Source organism: Scyliorhinus torazame, chromosome 3 (assembly GCF_047496885.1).
Source record: "Scyliorhinus torazame isolate Kashiwa2021f chromosome 3, sScyTor2.1, whole genome shotgun sequence".
Taxonomy (NCBI): Eukaryota; Metazoa; Chordata; class Chondrichthyes; order Carcharhiniformes; family Scyliorhinidae; genus Scyliorhinus; species Scyliorhinus torazame.
Window position 1 is genome coordinate 124,205,629 of NC_092709.1, and position 21,473 is coordinate 124,227,101.

Genomic DNA, 21,473 nt, shown 5'->3' on the forward strand with positions numbered 1-21,473 from the left:
CGTGGGTTTCGCCCCCACAACCCAAAGATGTGCAGGGTAGGTGGATTGGCCACGCTAAATTGCCCCTTAATTGGAAAAAGAAATTAATTGGGTACTCTAAATTTATAAAATAAAACAGGCAACAAACAATAAAATAAAAAATCTTTGGAACAAAAGGTTATAAACCCTAACATTTTTATCTTTGAATATTACATTAGTGAGCATGAATCATTAACTTGTCTTACATTAAGTTGCAAAAATACATGTTAAACCACATTGGTGATTACAGATAAATAGTTATTAAAGTCATTACAATTTCAGTCTATTCGGTGGTTTCCTCATTCTCGTTGATCTTCTCAGTGGTCTTCCAAATTCTCTTGATACGTTGTTGATAATGAAGGATTTGGAAAGTCAATGTTTTGGAAAATGATATCCTGAGAAATAATGTTTGGAGTTTGAAATAGAACATAGTTCTTTATTTGCAGTAATGCTTTCTATTTCTTCAAAACATTGTACCTTTTTCAGTTTGTGCCAAATATGATCTTGGTGCAATTTGTCTTAATACTTTAGTGACATTTGACCATCCATCATCAGGAGTTTGGATTTGAACGTAGTCTCCTTCTTTTAACATCGATAAAGGTTTTGTATGCTTGTCGTAGAAGTATTTTTGTTTCTATTTTTGTAACCTTCGGCGGTTATGTATTTCTTGATCATCCATATTCTGAATCGTGATTTCTGGTAATGCGGTACAAATTTTTCTTCCCATTAACATCTGGACAGGCGACAAACCTGATGACAGTGGAGTAGCTCTGTATATCAACAGTGCGAAAGATAAATCTTTGTTGTCATCTAGTGCTTTGCTGAATAGCTTCTTAACTATACCTATACCTTTCTCTGCTTAGCCATTGGATTGGGGGTACAGTGGGCTTGATGTGATATAGTTGAAATTATAATGTTCAGCAAATTGTGCCCACTCTCAGTTGGTGAAGCAAGGACCATTGTCAGAGACAACGTGTAACAGAATTCCATGGCGAGCAAAAGCAGATTTTGCTGCTCAGATTACAGATCGAGTCGTTGAATCATTAAGCGTAATAACCCCAGGATAGTTGGAATAATAGTCGAAAATTACTAGATAGTCTTGACCTTTAAAGTAGAATAGATCCACACCAACTTTGATCCATGGATTGGTGATGAGTTGATTTTCTTCCAAACTCTCTTTGCATTGAACAGATTGATGCATCTGACAAATGCTGTATTCCTGCACATGATTGTCCGCATCCTTGTTGATTCCAGGCCAGGACACAGATTGTCTTGCTCGTCTGCGGCATTTTTCAATACCTTGGTGACCCTCATGCATCTGTTCCAAGATACTTTGTCGGCGGCAGGACGGAGTAACTATTGTCTCCTTTGAGTAGAAATTTGTTAATTACTGTGAGGTCATCTTTGATACTGCGAAAATTGGAGCAACAGCCATTGGGCTATCCTTCTTTCAGGTATGTGATTATCCTTTAGAGTGTCAAGTCCTTTTTTGTTTCTTCTCTTATGATTTGTAGCTTATTGTCAGATACTGTTAGCATCTCAGCAACAAATGAAGTTATGCTTTCACAATGTGTACTATATCTCAAATCATGGTATCACTATTATTTGTAGCTCTTGATAAGGTATTAGCAACCACTATGTCTTTTCCTGCCGTATAGACTAGTGTTCTGTCTTCTAGCTTTCTCCTTAACGTCTCACCCACAAGGCTCAGAATCGATGCCTTATATAGTTCTGCATCTAGCACCCTCAGTGGTTGATTTGGACATAACATTTACCCTTACAGTTCTGTAAATTTATCATAATGTTACAGGATAGTGGGAGACCCAAAATACCTTCTTCAAGTGTTTACTGAAAAAACACATTGGCAGAGAAATTGGACTCTGCAGTGCCTATTTGCTAGACACAACATGGCCTCCTAATTCCAACATAGAGTAAGGGGATTTGCACAGGCAGATCTGCCAACCACCAGTAAGTAGAGCAGGCAGGTTGACAGATGCAACATTGATTTCATGCTGGTGCCGCCATTTTTGAACCTCAACTAAACTCAACTGCAGGAAGAACTCCCCACCCTGCATTATTTAACGGTATCATAAAGTACTTATTGGTCAGTTGCTGGTTCATTTCTTCTGGCTGCTGGTACAATTGCACTTCAGTTTGGAGATTTCCTATGCTTGCTAAAAGTTTGAATGGTCTGCAGGCGTGACTGGTGCTGAAATGGTTTTTGATCATTTAAAAGCCTGCACAAAAACAAATTACTTCCAGAAGTGGGTGGTTGGGGAATGCCATCCTCTTGGAATTGAGCAGCTGGGTGGATGAAGGGAGGTGAGAACCCTGTGAGAACTCAGCAAGTAATTGAAAAGGCAAAGATCATTGGCTTTCATTGCAAGGTGGATGGAGTATATAAATAGGGAAGTCTTGCTACAACTGTGCACTGCCAGGTAAGACTGCACCTTGAATATTGTGTGCAGTTTTGGTCACTTTACTTGAGGCACACACTTGCATTGGAGACAATTCAGAGAAGATTCGCTAGGCTGATTCCTGGGATGAAGGAGTTGTCTCATGAGGAAAAGTTGGGCTCATTGGACTTTAGAAGGATGTGATGTGGTCTTATTGAACCATATAACATTCAAAGGGGGCTTGACAGGGTCAACGTTGTGAGGATGTTTCTCTTCATATAGTAATCTTTAATTAAGAGGCACAGTTTTAAAATAAGGGGCCTCCCATTGAATGTGGAGATGAGAGACTCCATGATCTTATTGACAGGGTTGAGGGGCTGATTACCATACTCCAGCTCCCACGTCTTCTGTTCTTAGGGAGGTGAAAGTGACTGCCCTTGACATCAAAGCTTCATTTGATAGAGTCTGACATCAAAGAGTCCTGGCAAAATTGGAGTTAATGGGAATCATGAGGAAAACTCTTCACTGGTTGGAATCATACCTAGCATTAAGGAAGATGGCTGTAGCTGTTGGTGACCTATTATCTCAGTCCCAGAATATCATTGCAGAAGTTCCTCAGGCTGGTGGTCTATACCAGGGCTTTTCAAAGTGCAGGTCACAACCTGTGTGTGGGTCGTGGGCAGGTGTCAAGAAGGTCCGCGATTGGTCGCGGTGTTCCCGACAACAGGAGAAGCGCCCAATGGCCGCGACCAATTTTTAAGAATTCCGGCCATGGCCAGCATTTAACAATACTGACCGCGACCGGCTTTTAAGTTGAGAATGTCAGCCGTGAGGTACCGGTTTCCGGTCATGTGTGGATAATTTCCTTGCTCTGTTTGCTGATTGCCGTGCTCTCCACTCCGGCGCCATGTCTGTGGTGCTGAATGCGCTTAACAGTGACTCTCACATGGAGCTGAGCCAATACCGTGACCAGCACTTTCAGAGAAGCTATTATGAGCTGGACAAATTACTGAGATACAGCTGCACTCTCTATATTGGGAATCTGTCGTTTTACACTACCGAGGAACAGGTCTATGAGCTCTTCTCAAGATGCAGCCATGAGTTTGGACAAAATCAAGAAAATCTCATGCGGACTCTGTTTTGTGGAATATTACATACATAGTGATATTGAACAGTGCATGAGATTTTTTTTTTTAGGAACCATTTTAGTGAGGCATTTATAATTTTAACATTTTAACATATTAGCATTCTAAATAACAGAACGGTCCGACACACGGAAAAACCCCACAGTAACATACCCAACCTCCCCGCCCTAACTCCTAGCTACCCATATATTAGATCCGCTGCCCTTAGAATTTCATAGCATTTACAGGGCAGAAGGAGGCCATTCGGCCCATCGAGTCTGCACCGGCTCTTGGAAAGAGCACCCTACCGAAGCCCACACCTCCACCCTATCCCCATAACCCCTTAACCCAGTAACCACACCCAACACGAAGGGCAATTTTGGACACTAAGGACAATTTAACATGGCCAATCCACCTAACCTGCACATCCTTGAACTGTGGGAGGAAACCGGAGCATCCGGAGGAAACCCACGCACACACGGGGAGGACGTGCAGACTCCGCACAGACAGTGACCCAAGCCAGGAATCGAACGTGGGACCACTTATTCTCCACTTCCATGCCTCCCCTTTCCCCCCCACTCCCCTATTTCCCCCCCCCACTCCCTTATTTCCCCCCTCCCTTCTGCTGACGGACAGTTTTCCTTAAAGAAGTCGATGAACAGCTGCCACCACCGAGCGAACCCCTGTAATGAACCCCTGAAGGCGAGCTTAATCTTGTCTAGCCTGAGAAACCCTGCCATGTCACTGACCAACACCCCTGACTTTGGAGGCTCCGAGTCCCTCCATCCCAGCAAAATCCGTCTCCGGCCACCAGGGAGGCAAAGGCCAAAATGTCGGCCTTTCTCCCCCCCCCCCCTGGGCTCCTGGATCTTCCAACACTCCAAATATTGCCACCTCTAAACTCGGAGTCACCCTCCCTTCCAGGACCTCTGACACAACATCTGCGAATGCCTGCCAAAATCCCCCCAGCTTCGGACATACCTCACAGCCCCGATTGGGACCCCTTCCCACTCCATCAATTCCTTATATATTTCCGAAACCCTCCCCTCCCCAACTCCTGTTTTTGACATCCCCTTATCCTGTAGTCCTCTTAAAGGGAGACGAGGGAAGCTTGGAACCTGCCTCCGGACAAAGTCCCCTACCTGCAGGTACCGAAATCCGTACCTGCAGGTACCGAAATCCGTTCCCACCTGGCAACTCAAACTCCTCCTCTAGCTCCTCCAGGCTCGGGAAACCCTCCTCATTGAAGAGACCCTCAAATCGTGCATGAGATTTATTAATGGAACACGCTTAGATGATCGAATCATTAGAACAGATTGAGATACTGGCTTCAAGGAAGGCAGGCAGTTTGGGTGAGGTAAGTCTCGTGGTCAGCTGTGTGATGAATATGGACAGATTATGACGCTGGCAGAGGTGGAATCGGAAAACTAATCCAGATGCAGAGAGTCCCAGAATCAAGACAGAAATTTGAGACTTTCACTGATTATACATTTGAGATGATGGGGCAAGAATCTTCATAGAAACCTGGGATGGAAGAATGAAGCTGATAGTTACTGCCTATAGCTTTGTGCTGTTCATTCTTTCATCGACCCAATTAACTCTTTTGCACAGTTTCATAAAAGCACCCAATTTCTGAGCTGCAATTATTGTGTCCAATGTTGGTTCCTTCTGAAGTTGTAATTTTTTGTCACTCCTCATAAAAACGGATTAAAAACCTGAAAGGTAAAAAAGAATGCTGGCAATGGCTGAATCCTCCACAATAAACATCCTGGGGGTTACCATTGATCAAAAACTGAACCGGACTAGCCACATTAATACTGTGGCTACCAGAGCAGGTCAAGGGCTAGGAATCCTAAAGCGATTTGGTGGGTCACCTCCTGACCCACCAAAGCCTGTTCACCATCTACAAGGCACAAATCAGGAGTGTAATGGAATACTCTCCACTTGCCTGGATGAGTGCAAGTCCAGTACTCAAGAAGCTCAATACCATCGGGACAAAGCAGCCCACTTGATTGCTCCCCCTTCCACAAACATTCACACTCTCCACCACTGACAAACAGTGGCAATGTGTGAACCATCTACAAGATGCACTGCAGGATCTCACCAAGTTTCCTAAGGCAGCACCTTCCAAACCCACGATCATTAGCATCTAGAAGGACAAGAGCAACAGATACCTGGGAACCCCACCACCTGGAGGTTCCCCTCTAAATCACTCACGATCCTGACGTGGAAATCTATCGCCGTTCCTTCTCTGTCGCTGGGTCAAAATCCTGGAACTCCTCCCTAACATTACTGTGGGTGCACCTAAGCCTCAGGGACTGCAGCAGTTCAAGAAGGCAATACACCACCACCTTCTGAAGGGCAACTAGGGGTGGGCAATAATGCTGGCCAAACCAGCGACACGCACATCCTGTAAATGATTTTTTTTTAAAGTACTGAAGGAAGAGAAGGCCAGAGACACAAACAGGCTCGGATCTCACAACTGAATCTGCTGGATCGAGCTTCTCAAGAGAGTCCACGACAGGGCAAAGCAGTGTTAGTGTGAGCTGTATGCAGAGGTCCAAGGCCTCGGGCAAACAGCTAACTTAAGGAAGGAATTGGTAGATGTTGAGTCTGGAGACGGGTGTGTAGATGGTCTGGGTCACATTGAGATCCAAAAAGACGAAGTGTTGGGCGTTTTAAAAAAATATTACGGTAGATAAGTCCCCAGGGCCTGATGGGATCTACCCCAGAATACTGAAGGAGGCTGGAGAGGAAATTGCTGAGGCCTTGACGGAAATCTTTGGATCCTCACTGTCTTCAGGTGATGTCCTGGAGGACTGGAGAATAGCCAATGTTGTTCCTCTGTTTAAGAAGGGTAGCAAGGATAATCCAGGGAACTACAGGCCGGTGAGCCTTACTTCAGTGGTAGGGAAATTACTGGAGAGAATTCTTCGAGACAGGATCTACTCCCATTTGGAAGCAAATGGACGTATTAGTGAGAGGCAGCATGGTTTTGTGAAGGGGAGGTCATGTCTCACTAACTTGATAGAGTTTTTCGAGGAGGTCACAAAGATGATTGATGCAGGTAGGGCAGTGGATACTGTCCATATGGACTTCAGAAAGGCCTTTGTCAAGGTCCCTCATGGTAGACTAGTACAAAAGGTGAAGTCACATGGGATCAGGGGTGAGCTGGCAAGGTGGATACAGAACTGGCTAGGTCATAGAAGGCAGAGAGTAGCAATGAAAGGATGCTTTTATAATTGGAGGGCTGTGACCAGTGGTGTTCCGCGGGGATCAGTGCTGGGACCTTTGCTGTTTGTAGTATATATAAATGATTTGGAGGAAAATGTAACTGGTCTGATTAGTAAGTTTGCAGACGACACAAAGGTTGGTGGAATTGCAGAGAGCGATGAGGACTGTCAGAGGATACAGCAGGATTTAGATTGTTTGGAGACTTGGGCGGAGAGATGGCAGTGGAATTTAATCCGGACAAATGTGAGGTAATGCATTTTGGAAGGTCTAATGCAGGTCGGGAATATTCAGTGAATGGTAGAACCCTCAAGAGTATTGAAAGTCAGAGAGATCTAGGAGTACAGGTCCACAGGTCACTGAAAGGGGCAACACAGGTGGAGAAGGTAGTCAAGAAGGTATACGGCATGCTTGCCTTCATTGGCCGGGGCATTGAGTATAAGAATTGGCAAGTCATGTTGCAGCTGTATAGAACCTTAGTTAGGCCACACTTGGAGTGTAGTGTTCAATTCTGGTCGCCACACTACCAGAAGGATGTGGAGGCTTTAGAGAGGGTGCAGAAGAGATTTACCAGAATGTTGCCTGGTATGGAGGGCATTAGCTATGAGGAGCGGTTGAATAAACTTGGTTTGTTCTCACTGGAACGAAGGAGGTTGAGGGGCGACCTGATAGAGGTCTACAAAATTATGAGGGGCATCGACAGAGTGGATAGTCAGAGGCTTTTCCCCAGGGTAGAGGGGTCAATTACTAGGGGGCATAGTTTTAAGGTGAGAGGGGCAAGGTTTAGAGTAGATGTACGAGGCAAGTTTTTTACACAGAGGGTAGTGGGTGCCTGGAACTCGCTACCGGAGGAGGTGGTGGAAGCAGGGACGATAGTGACATTTAAGGGGCATCTTGACAAATATATGAATAGGATGGGAATAGAGGGATACGGACCCAGGAAGTGTAAAAGATTGTAGTTTAGTCGGGCAGCATGGTCGGCACGGGCTTGGAGGGCCGAATGGCCTGTTCCTGTGCTGTACATTTCTTTGTTCTTTGTTCTTTTGTTTGTTCTGAATAGAAACTAAAATCAGACGCAAATCAGTATAAAGATGATTTCCAGATATCAGAATATAATGCTCATGTGTTATATTCAGGGAAGTACTGACAAATAAAAGATTAAACTTTCAAAACCATTTTGGTTTTGCCAGACCCAAACCATCCTCATGCGCTGCAGGAAAGGATGTCCCGAAGTGTGGTACATTGGCGAGACCATGCAGACGCTGCGACAACGAATGAACGGACATCGCGCAACAATCACCAGGCAGGAATGTTCCCTTCCAGTCGGGGAACACTTCAGCAGTCAAGGGCATTCAGCCTCTGATCTCCGGGTAAGCGTTCTCCAAGGCGGCCTTCAGGACGCGCGACAACGCAGAATCGCCGAGCAGAAACTTATAGCCAAGTTCCGCACACATGAGTGCAGCCTCAACCGGGACCTGGGATTCATGTCGCATTACATTCATCCCCCACCATCTGGCCTGCAAAATCCTACCAACTGTCCTGGCTTGATGCAATTCACACCTCTTTAACCTGGGGTCACCCCATCTCTGGATCTGTAAAGATTTAATCACCTGCTAATGGTCGCATTCCAAGCAGTGTTTGGCATCTTTGAATTTGTCTATATATGTGTTTCTGGAACATACCTCTTCATTCACCTGAGGAAGGAGCAGCGCTCCGAAAGCTAGTGACATCGAAACAAACCTGTTGGACTTTAACCTGGTGTTGTAAGACTTCGTACTGTGCTCACCCTAGTCCAACGCTGGCATCTCCACATCATTTGAAGGCTAAGCATGGAAAATTCAAGGACAAACCTTTTGGTTTTTTCAAAGGATGCAGCGAGAGCTTAAATCATCAGCTTAAGTCCTTAGTAGAAATTTAACATTGAATGAAAAAGCAAGTGAGATTGAGAGGTCCAAGCAGGCTCACCTCCCACATTAAAGGTAAGTAAAACTGGTGTGGCGTAAAGGCGTGGGTCATGAAGCTTGGCTGGCATGGATCCTGGAGGTTGGCCAGTTGGTAAAAGTGGATCCCGGGAAAAAATGTTTGAAAAACACAGGTCTAGACCCAATCATTTTAGACAGTTTTATCAATGGCCTTCCCTCCATCATACTGTTGGAAGTGGGATGGTCACTGTGCAATGTTCAATACAATTCACAATTCCTCGGTTAATGAAGTAGCCCATAACAATATGCAGCAAGACCTCAACTCCATTCAGCCTTGAGCTTACAAGTGGCAACTAAAATTTGCACCACACAAGTCCCAGGCAATGACCATCTCTAACAAGAGAAAATCTCCCCATCGTTCCTTGACATTTAATGGCATTACCATCACAGAATCTCCCACTATCAACATCATGGGAGTTGCCATTGACCAGAAACTGAACTGAACTAGTCATATAAATACAGTGGTTACAGAGCAGATCAAAGGCTGGGAATTCTGTGGTGAGTAACTCACCACCTGACTCTCCAAAACCTGCCCGATCCACCTCAGGGGTGTCCCAATTGATCCATCAGTAGATCGAGAATATGAGCAGACCCCTGTATGGTTGAAAATAGTTTTTTAAAAAGGATTCCCCTACAAAAGGGAGCAATGGCATTTTGTTCACGGTCCCCAGCACTCGATGGCTCCCGCAGAATAAACACCAAATGTGTTTTCATGCTGTAGGACCTTCCAGTTTTCCACTGGACATTTAATTGAAGTTACCAAAATCCTTGGGGGATACTATTGGACCCGGCGCCTGACCCTTTCCCAACCCAGCCCACACTCTCAGGCCAACCGGAAGATGGGATTCAAGCTGGGCGGGTCTTGTCTTAATTAGCCAAGCATTATGAAATCTCATTGAAAAAGCGATGTTGCCTGGGACCAGATTGTACTTGACTTCCAGGCCTATTGATTTTGCACGCAATCCAAGTGTGACATTCAGGCCCTTTCCTCGTAAATTCTCTTCCCAACGGAACTGTGGGTCTACCTGCACCTGATGGACAACGGTTCAAGGAGACGGCTCACCATCACCTTCTCGAGGAAAATTGGGGTTGGACAACAAATGCTGGCCTTGCTGGCGATATCCATACCCGAAGAAAGTAAGGAAACACCTTCTAAAGCTTTCAACTTAGAAGAGATTTGAGACTGAACGAATGTTGGGATGAGAGGAGGAGAATTAGGTATGCAGACAACCACATCATCCATTAATTCAGCCCCACCAGTGGCCAGGCCTCATTGACGTCTCATATAACCTGGAGTGTATCATCTTTGCATATCTCCGAGGCATAAAATACCTTTCATGAAGTGCAGCCTTCTCCTTCAAGGGGGCTGAGAACATTCAGGCACACTTGTCCTCATGTTCTTCCTTACTAAGTGCATCTCTTGCAAGAAAGAGGAAAGTGTGTCAATGAATTTCCTGTAATATGTTTGGATGATGCTGCTGTTATGGTTGGATAGCTGACATTGTGCACAAACTGTGAATTGTGGGTGGGAAGATTGCAATACATGGCTAAATGTAACAATGTTGTATATCAGGTGGGTAACCCCCCTTCCCCTCCACTATCCATAAAATGTGGCATATTGGCATATGGTTGGAATCCAACATTTATGATGCTGGTCGGCCATTTTACAGAAATCAAGCGGTCACTGAAGTCAGAAATCTACCTAAGTTTTGAATTCAATCAATCACAACCTTGTTGAGGCAATTAACACGCCAATGCATCCAAAATTTAATAATATATTTTATTCTTGTCACAGGTAGGCTTACATTAACACTGCAATGAAGTTACTGTGAAAAGCCCCGAATCGCTACATTCCGTCACCTGTCCAAGTACACAGAGGGAGAATTCAGAATGTTCAATTCACCTGACAAGCAAGTATTTCGGGACTTGCGGGGGGGGAACCCGAGCACCCGGAGGAAGCCCACGCAGCCATAGGGAGAACATGCAGACTCCGCACAGACAGTGACCCCAAGCCGGGAATCAAACCCAGGTCCCTAGTGCTGTGAATCAACAGTGCTAACCACTGTGCTACCGTGCTGCCCATAAACTCCACGCAGACGGAGACCCGGGGCCGGGATTGAACCCGGGTCCTCAGCGCCCTAGGCACCAGTGCTAACCACTGCGCCACTTTAGACGGTCTTTTCAAATTTACGTTCTCTACACTGGCTGAACTGGCAAGTGTATATCTTGTCAGGGAGTGAAATTGGCACAGAGTACTTAGAAAGCTTCAAAACAGTTTGGGATATTTAAGCATCTTTCATTGATTTGCCATTGCAAGGGAGGGATCCCTTGACTGTCTTTCAGTTATGGATGAGCCTTGTAAGGCTGTTTCAAAACTGATATTCAAAAATGGATGATGTGGTCATCTCGTGTGTGACCACCAACAAAGACTTCTGCAGGTCTCTGCATGGTACCCTGGCAGTCATACCATGATTCTTACATCCTGAGACACTTCCAGGTGCCAAGACTCTTAATCCTGGCACTGAAATTGGATAAGTGGATTCTGGGCGACAAGGGCTATCCACTGAGGAGATGGCCCATGAACCCTGTGAGGAGTCAGGAATAGAAATTCTTTCCCCTTAATATATCTGTACGAAATTCCTTTAACCACTTTAAGGACCTTTAAACTAGCAGGCAAATAAATTATGTACAGAAGCACTTGTGCATATGCTAATGACTGTATAATTGACTGTATAATGCCAGAGATTGAATTTATGGTGGAGATATTGCAAATGCCATTGAGGTTGAGGGTCAAACCTGCAACGAGCAAGCATTTGTCAAGAGCTATTATCCTAAGGAGTGTCTTGCTCAGGGCTGGTCTCATAAGTAGTACAGCATTATGTATTATCCAGAGATGAGTGCAGGTCTCTGCCTGCAACTCCCCACACAGTAAGCTCCTAATTTTTAAATATGTTACTGTCGGTCGTTGATAACTAGGTACCAGACATTTCTCCTTAGGAAGAATCATTAATAATAAAATGGAGGATCAGTTGATTTGTGCATAGATCTATTTTAATAGAGGTCTTTCATTTGTCATCCAGCAGTTCAAGTAGTGCTGCCTCTTGATAACAATACTCAGCCTTCATTTTCTCAGAAAGCAAGAAAAACACAACATTGAATTCTACACCAGCCAGTAGTATCCCATGGCCAGTGAAGGATGGGGGAGAAGGTTTGCTGATGGCAACAGGTGAAGGATATGTGGTGTTGGGTGCTCTGGTGCACAGATGAGCCAACACAGTTGTATGTGGTACAACTCTATTTTATTTTAACTCTTATAATACAGTTCGTTCTGGATACTCTGCACGTGCTGTCTCCCTGAGTGTGTCGTGTAGTAGATCTGTCCTGGTCCTCCTCTGCAGCTAATACTGACCACCGGGGGTCGTGTCTGTGCTTTTATATCTTTCTGTCATTGGTTGTGGTGTTGTGTGTTCTGATTTGTCTGTTGGTGTGTCTATCATGATGTGTGTGTTTGAATATCATGACAGGATAGAAGGGCCTTGTGTCACACTGTGGGCGGCACGATGGCACAGCACTTAACAATACTGCCTCACAGCTCCCGGGACCCAGGTTCAATTCTGGCCTTGGGTGACTAATTGTGTGGAGTTTGCACTTTCTCCTTGTTTCTGGGTTTCCTCTGGGTGCTCCGGTTTCCTCCCACAGTCCAGAGATGTGCAAGTTAGGTGGATTGGCCATGCTAAATTGCCTCTCAGTGTCCAAAGGTTAGGTTGGGTTACTGGGATAGGGTGGAGGTGTGGGCATAAGTAGGGTTCCAAGGGCCTGTGTAGACTCGATGGGCCGAATGGCCTCCTTCTGCACTGTAAATTATATGATTCTATGATTAGAATGCAAATATGGAAGATTGTGAAAAGATTGGGTCATCTAAAGATAATGAGAAAACGTTGTACTTCTCAGGTGATGGTGCTAATTATAAAACAATACAGCCGTGCTTTCTCCAATGAGAAAGGCATCTGTCAAATCAATTTTTCGTGATCAGTGATTAATCCAACTATGGTCTAGTGGGCATCTAACTGGAGATTATAAAGTGTTTTTGTTTTATTTACTCTTGGGAAATGGGCACCATTATCAGTCGGAAACCACCTTCTTTATCCACTGCAATGCATATTGGGAAGATGCACCACAGTACTGTTTGCTGGAGAGTTGTAGGAATTTGACCCAGTGATTGTGAAAGGAATGCAATATATGTCCAAGTCAGGATGCCGTGTCACTTGTAGGTGTTGGCATTCTCATGCGTCTGCTGCCCTTGCCCTTTTCGGTGGGTTTGGGAGAACTTGTAACTAAATCTTCACCACAGGTATTGGACATGTGCAGTTCAATGTCAGAGGAGGAGAATTAGAAGTGAAGCAACAGCACGACCCATTCTCGTCCAGCTTTACACATTCTTCATGTTACTCATTAATGAAATGGTGATAATTTTGGGCTTCTAACTTTCATTGCTGCTGCTTCTGAGATTGAAATTCAAATGAAAAACACCATAACCAGCGGGAATGCTGCATTTTGTTTCGGCAAAAGGCAGCCCACTTCAACATTTTGCTGTACAGCACAAATAAAAACACATGGCAAACAAGCTTGTGATTTATAAAATCAATCCCTTCAGTAGTCTCACAGCTCATTCTGTATGCAGAACCTCTGCATTTTCCAAAGATAAATTAGCACCATATGCAAAGAGGCAGAGTGCACCACAGAAAGAGTAATCAAACAGCAAAATTAAAACGTCAGAAATGTCGAAATAATTGTGAACAGCAAAGTGAGCTGCCTATAATTATAAATAACGTCGCTGATGTAGCACATGTGCTTGCACAGAACATTAAAATGCTCAGGATACAGTTCCAGCTGGACATTTTACTGCAAAGATATCTAATATTTTTCCTTTAATAAGCACTAGGACACTTGCAAAACTGTGAGTAATTTGGAGTCTTTTTTTCATTAGCCGTGACCAACCCTTGCCAGATGACGAAGGCTCTTGTTTGTGCTCATTTCCCTGAATTTTGCTGGGATGCTGTGTTTGTTTAATAAAAACACAAACAGATGCCATATCCTGTCATCAGTGTGGCAACGCTGAAAGGTTTAATGTGACCAGTATGGATTGTATGCAGATCTTTGTCGTGTTGGCTTTTAATTCTGACAATTTGTAGATACAAATTACTGTTCTTGTATTAGTTATGAGTAAGGAGTGTATTACACTGAACCCGTTGACATAAACCCAGCCAATAAAATAGGAACAGAGTAGAATTCCAACATGTTTAATGTAGATGACTGGTTTGGTTTCATGAAAAGTCGACAGAATGAAATCACATTTTTAATTGGGGACATAGGTGAGCAACAATGTAACACCATTTTATTCCTGAGTTTGCTTTACATTTTGGAATTCTGACTCCTACCCAAACCTATCAGGAATGATGTGGTGACGGGAGAGCAGGTACCCAATTTTAGGTTGCTGGAGGCCACTGATGGGCATCCGAAGAAATGACCCCCCCACCCCGGCACTAAAGTAAGTTGGGTGATGCTGGAGGAAGGAAGAGTGAGGTGGGTTAAGATTTCTGCCCAACAAGAAAACACAAAAAAACCCTGAAAAATGCTGCTATTGGTGAGCCGCATCTAGCCAAGGATCCATCTAGGGGTTGTGAAAAAGTGCTCCCTGCACTGGAATATGACCCAAAGTTTGGCTGGGCCTCGCTCTCATCCGTTGAGGCTTTTTCCAATTCCTTGATGGTGTTCCCAATGGAATCCAATTGTCTCTTGTCCAGGGCCACCAGCATGGTGGTCAGGGCCTCCATGACCGACACCCTGACAGAAGCTTTAATGTCGGTCTTGATTTCCTCCTTGAGCTCCCTGAGCTCTCTAGTGAGGAACCTCTTCCATCCACCCTCCAGTGAGGGGAGCCCTATGTGTGATTTGCCGGTCCCCCTCATTCTGGTGTGGCTGGCACTTCTTTGCCTCTGGCGTCCGCCATCTTGACCGCTTGTTTCTCCTGGTTTCTGCCGTGTTTTAGAACATAGAACATAGAACATAGAACAATACAGTGCAGTACAGGCCCTTCGGCCCACGATGTTGCACCGAAACAAAAGCCATCTAACCTACACTATGCCATTATCATCCATATGTTTATCCAATAAACTTTTCAATGCCCTCAATGTTGGCGAGTTCACTACTGTAGCAGGTAGGGCATTCCACGGCCTCACTACTCTTTGCGTAAAGAACCTACCTCTGACCTCTGTCCTATATCTATTACCCCTCAGTTTAAAGTTATGTCCCCTCGTGCCAGCCATATCCATCTGCGGGAGAAGGCTCTCACTGTCCACCCTATCCAACCCCCTGATCATTTTGTATGCCTCTATTAAGTCTCCTCTTAACCTTCTTCTCTCCAACGAAAACAACCTCAAGTCCATCAGCCTTTCCTCATAAGATTTTCCCTCCATACCAGGCAACATCCTGGTAAATCTCCTCTGCACCCGCTCCAAAGCCTCCACGTCCTTCCTATAATGCGGTGACCAGAACTGTACGCAATACTCCAAATGCGGCCGTACCAGAGTTCTGTACAGCTGCAACATGACCTCCCGACTCCGGAACTCAATCCCTCTACCAATAAAGGCCAACACTCCATAGGCCTTCTTCACCACCCTATCAACCTGGGTGGCAACTTTCAGGGATCTATGTACATGGACACCTAGATCCCTCTGCTCATCCACACTTTTGCTTCTTTGCGGCCTTTGGAGCTACTGTTGCTCAGCATCATCTCTTGTAGGTAGGGTGAGGGGATACTTTTTTCCCTGTTATAGTGGGCTATTTTGAGTAAAAGAGTCTAATTTTGGGTTCTGAGGAGGAGAGCCATCTTTTGTGCGTCTGCTCACCACATCACCTCTACTGGAAGTCCCCCTCAACCTGATCTGATCTGACTACTCCCCCTGCCACCAACTAACCCCAAACCCTACCTACCATTAACCACCTTACTAACACCCAAACTAACCCAACTATCCCCAACCACACAACTAACAACCAACCCAGTCTGACAGCCTCCGAAAATCTAACTGCACCCCAACAATCTGGCCCAGCCTGACTACCCCCCAACAACCCAGCTAACACCCAATTCAATCCAACTATCCTCCAACTACATGGCCCAACATGACTATCCACCGACTAATACCCAACTAGCTGCGTCTACCCGACTAACGAGATTGAGAGTATAGAGGTCAGGAGCACAGAATTGACTTCGCAGGAGGGGGCCAGTGTTCAGGTAGGTGGTTTGAAGTGTGTCTACTTCAATGCCAGGAGTATACGAAATAAGGTAGGGGAACTGGCAGCATGGGTTGGTACCTGGGACTTCGATGTTGTGGCCATTTCGGAGACGTGGATAGAGCAGGGACAGGAATGGTTGTTGCAGGTTCCAGGGTTTAGGTGTTTTAGTAAGCTCAGAGAAGGAGGCAAAAGAGGGGGAGGTGTGGCGCTGCTAGTCAAAAACAGTATTACGGTGGCGGAGAGGATGCTAGATGGGGACTCTTCTTCCGAGGTAGTATGGGCTGAGGTTAGAAACAGGAAAGGAGAGGTCATCCTGTTGGGAGTTTTCTATAGGCCTCCAAATAGTTCTAGGGATGTAGAGGAAAGGATGGCGAAGATGGTTCTGGATAAGAGCGCAAGTAACAGGGTAGTTATTATGGGAGACTTTAACTTTCCAAATATTGAGTGGAAAAGATATCGTTCGAGCACATTAGATGGGTCGTTTTTTGTACAATGTGTGCAGGAGGGTTTCCTGACACAATATGTTGACAGGCCAACAAGAGGAGAGGCCACATTGGATTTGGTTTTGGGTAATGAACCAGGCCAGGTGTTAGATTTGGAGGTAGGTGAGCACTTTGGGGACAGTGACCACAATTCGGTGACGTTTACGTTAGTGATGGAAAGTGATGGATAAGTATACCCCGCAGGGCAAGAGTTATAGCTGGGGGAAGGGCAATTATGATGCCATTAGACATGACTTGGGGGGGATAGGTTGGAGAAGTAGGCTGCAAGTGTTGGGCACACTGGATATGTGGAGCTGGTTTAAGGAACAGCTACTGCGTGTTCTTGATAAGCATGTACCGGTCAGGCAGGGAGGAAGGCGTCGAGCGAGGGAACCGTGGTTTACCAAAGAAGTGGAATCTCTTGTTAAGAGGAAGAAGGAGGCCTATGTGAAGATGAGGAGTGAAGTTTCAGTTGGGGCGCTTGATAGTTACAAGGTAGCGAGGAAGGATCTAAAGAAAGAGCTAAGACGAGCAAAGAGGGGACATGAGAAGTATTTGGCAGGTAGGATCAAGGAAAACCCAAAAGCTTTCTATTGGTATGTCAGGAATAAAAGAATGACTAGGGTAAGAGTAGGGCCAGTCAAGGACAGGGATGGGAAGTTGTGTGTGGAGTCTGAAGAGATAGGCGAGATACTAAATGAATATTTTTCGTCAGTATTCACTCAGGAAAAAGAGAATGTTGTGGAGGAGAATGCTGAGACCCAGGCTAGTAGAATAGATGGCATTGAGGTACGTAGGGAAGAGGTGTTGGCAATTCTGGACAGGCTGAAAATAGATAAGTCCCCGGGGCCTGATGGGATTTATCCTAGGATTCTCTGGGAAGCCAGGGAAGAGATTGCTGGGCCTTTGGCTTTGATTTTTATGTCATCATTGGCTACAGGAATAGTGCCAGAGGACTGGAGGATAGCAAATGTGGTCCCTTTGTTCAAGAAGGGGAGTAGAGACAACCCCGGCAACTATAGACCGGTGAGCCTCACGTCTGTTGTGGGTAAAGTCTTGGAGGGGATTATAAGAGACAAGATTTATAATCATCAAGATAGGAATAATATGATTAGGGATAGTCAGCATGGCTTTGTGAAGGGTAGGTCATGCCTCACAAACCTTATCAAGTTCTTTGAGAAGGTGACTGAACAGGTAGACGAGGGTAGAGCAGTTGATGTGGTGTATATGGATTTCAGTAAAGCGTTTGATAAGGTTCCCCACGGTAGGCTATTGCAGAAAATACGGAGGCTGGGGATTGAGGGTGATTTAGAGATGTGGATCAGAAATTGGCTAGCTGAAAGAAGACAGAGGGTGGTGGTTGATGGGAAATGTTCAGAATGGAGTTCAGTTACAAGTGGCGTACCACAAGGATCTGTTCTGGGGTCGTTGCTGTTTGTCATTTTTATCAATGACCTAGAGGAGGACGCAGAAGGGTGGGTGAGTAAATTTGCAGACGACACTAAAGTCGGTGGTGTTGTCGACAGTGCGGAAGGATGTAGCAGGTTACAGAGGGACATAGATAAGCTGCAGAGCTGGGCTGAGAGGTGGCAAATGGAGTTTAATGTAGAGAAGTGTGAGGTGATTCACTTTGGAAGGAATAACAGGAATGCGGAATATTTGGCTAATGGTAAAGTTCTTGGAAGTGTGGATGAGCAGAGGGATCTAGGTGTCCATGTACATAGATCCCTGAAAGCTGCCACCCAGGTTGATAGGGTTCTGAAGAAGGCCTATGGAGTGTTGGCCTTTATTGGTAGAGGGATTGAGTTCCGGAGTCATGAGGTCATGTTGCAGCTGTACAAAACTCTGGTACTGCCGCATTTGGAGTATTGCGTACAGTTCTGGTCACCGCATTATAGGAAGGACGTGGAACCTTTGGAGCGGGTGCAGAGGAGATTTACCAGGATGTTGCCTGGTATGGAGGGAAAATCTTATGAGGAAAGGCTGATGGACTTGAGGTTGTTTTCATTAGAGAGAAGAAGGTTAAGAGGAGACTTAATAGAGGCATACAAAATGATCAGGGGGTTAGATAGGGTGGACAGTGAGAGCCTTCTCCCGCGGATGGAAATGGCTAGCACGAGGGGACATAGCCTTAAACTGAGAGGTAATAGATATAGGACAGAGGTCAGAGGTAGGTTCTTTACGCAAAGAGTGGTGAGGCCGTGGAATGCCCTACCTGCAACAGTAGTGAACTCGCCAACATTGAGGGCATTTAAAAGTTTATTGGATAAGCATATGGATGATAATGGCATAGTGTAGGTTAGATGGCTTTTGTTTTTTTGACTTCCCATGTCGGTGCAACATCTTGGGCCGAAGGGCCTGTACTGCGCTGTATCGTTCTATGTTCTATGTTTCACGCGCAACCCAACGCGACTAACCCCCAACCCAACCCGACTATCCCTGCAACCATCTGACTGTCCCTCTTACCACTGACTATCCTCTAACCAGCCAAATACCCCACAATTAAAATCTCAACCAACCCTCGCCGACCATACATGACTATTCCCATGACCAACAGACTAGCCCCCCCACTCTAAACAAACTAATCTCTGACCACCCAACTACTCCCCACAACCTGACAACCTCCTGACTACCCCCAACCACTTGACTACCTCCCCGACCGCCTGGTTTCCCACTGATCCCACCAAACTATCCTAGACACGGCTACACACTGACCACACCTCACCCTGACCTGACCATCTGGCTAACCCTGACCTAACTACCCCCATGATCTGACTACCCACTCACCCATTTCTCCATGTACCCATCTCATTAACCTTATCCACCTGCCCAACCACCTAGCCATTCACACTCAGTCACTCACTCATTCACCTATTCATCCACCCACTCGTTCACTCATCTATTCATTCACCAATAGATTGGACCTTTAAATACTTTCCAGAATTTGGCAGTTACTGTGCTGACCCTCATCATTTCTCGATCTGTGGATTTCTGTACTGAAGGAGCCCTTGCTCATCATGGAGCAGGAGTCTTGCCTTTTTAAACCTATCAAGGTGAGTGAAAGTTTTCTGTCAAATCAAATTTGGGAAGGGGTGGTTCTGACTCTGATTGGAAGATTTGAATCTCATACTATCCGAGGTTAAATTTGCAACAGGGTTCAAGTGAAGTTGATGCCTCATTTTGAATATTTCTAAAGCCTTTGACTGTCTGTGATACGGGCCGCGTATGCTTCCTAAAATCCAGGGGTTAAAATAACACCTGCAGTAGTGCAGCCCAAATCGGGAAGTAGGTTGGTACTCCGCCTCAATTTAAAATCCTAAACGTCTCATCCTTAACCAACATGGGCAGTCAAAGGATTAAAATGTGGGCTCAGTCATAACTGTGATATTTACACAAAGCTGAAAAACATCCAACAGCCTTCTTTGACAAACCCATTGGAATAATTTTAGTGTGTCAGTGCATGGGTTTGGGCGCAGGTGGAGAGTGCAATCCTGAAAAACAACACAACAGAGCATCAAGAAGCCATCTCGAACACCTGACTTCAGCACTAATGTACTTCAAGCACAGTTGGGGTGTATTTAAACTAGTGTGAGAGGGGGATGGGATCCCAGGAGTTGGACAGATGGGTCAAACTCAGATCAGGGAAATGGTACAACTTCAGCTGGTGATGCAGAAGATGTAGTGATAGACATGAAAGTACAGGAGAAGCAAAGTTTTAAAAGTGTCCAGCAAGGAAAATAATGGGGTTTAACTGTTTATACTTCAATACAAGGAGCATTACAAACAGGATAGATGCATTAAGAGCACAGATAGATACATGGCAGCAGGATGTCAATGCTGTAACGGGAATCTTGCTAAAGGAGGGACAAAATTGCAGCTCGATATCCCTGATTAAAGAGTCTTCAGACACAGTAGAGTGGGAGATACAAAAAAATGAGGGAGGAGTAGCACTAATGGTTAAGGATCTCCAATTGTGAGAAGGGATGATATACTAAACGGGTCACCAAACGAGGCTTTATAGGTTGCACTTAGGAATGAAAAAAAGGGCAGTCTCACTCCTGGGAGTATACTACAGACCCAAAATTGTGAAAGGGAGATAGAAGATCAAATATGTAGACAAATTTCTGCCTATAATAACAAGAGGGCAATAATAGGAGGAGACTTTAACTATCCCAATATCAACTGGGATTCAAACACTATAAGGAGAACTGAGGGAGAAAAATTCATAGTGTGTCCAGGAAACTTTTTTCAACCAATTAGTGACAAACCCAACAAAACAAAATGCAAATCTAGATCTAGTCTTGGGGAACGAAGAAGGGGAAGTGGATGAAGCGACAGTTGGTGACCATATTGGGGATAGTGATCACAATTCAGTTAGATTCAGTATTGGAAAGGGTCAGAGATAAAGCAGGAGTAGAATTTTTGAACTAGAGGAAGGCAAATTTTGCAGAATGAGAAAGGACTTGGCTGAGGGAGACTAGCCAGCTAATTTATCCTAGAGGATAAATCAGTGGAAAACCAGTGGGAAGCAAGAAAAAGTGAGATTCTAAATGTACAAAGTGGACAAGTCCCCTCCAAAAATAGAGTGGTATTTCCAAATCTAGACCCCTTGGTTGTCCAGAGGAGAAGATCAAACAGAAAAATAAAGCCTATGATAAGCATGAAGAACCAAGAACTGCAGATAGCCTAGACGAGAATAGGAAATGCAGGGACAAAGTCAAAAAGCAAATAAGGAAATCAAAGAGAGGGCATGAAAAAAGATTAGCAAGTAAAGTTAAAGATGTTTTACCAATATATTAATGGTAAAAGATTAGTTAAGGAAAACAATTATAGGCCAGTTAGTCTTACGTTGTTGGTGGGCAAATTAGTAGCATCAATCCTGAGAGATAGAATTAACTTTCACACAGAAAAGCATGGACTAGTCCGGGATAGTCAGCATGGATTTGT

General features: G+C 44.9%; 1 protein-coding gene and 1 pseudogene across 4 annotated transcripts in view; both read left to right on the top strand.

Moving 5' to 3' along the window:
• Nucleotides 1–21,473, top strand: part of ndst3 (N-deacetylase/N-sulfotransferase (heparan glucosaminyl) 3) — a 1,764,928-nt gene that overhangs the window by 704,881 nt on the left and 1,038,574 nt on the right. The window lies entirely within an intron of this gene.
• LOC140409394 (nuclear cap-binding protein subunit 2 pseudogene) lies at nucleotides 3,322–5,058 on the top strand (annotated as a pseudogene).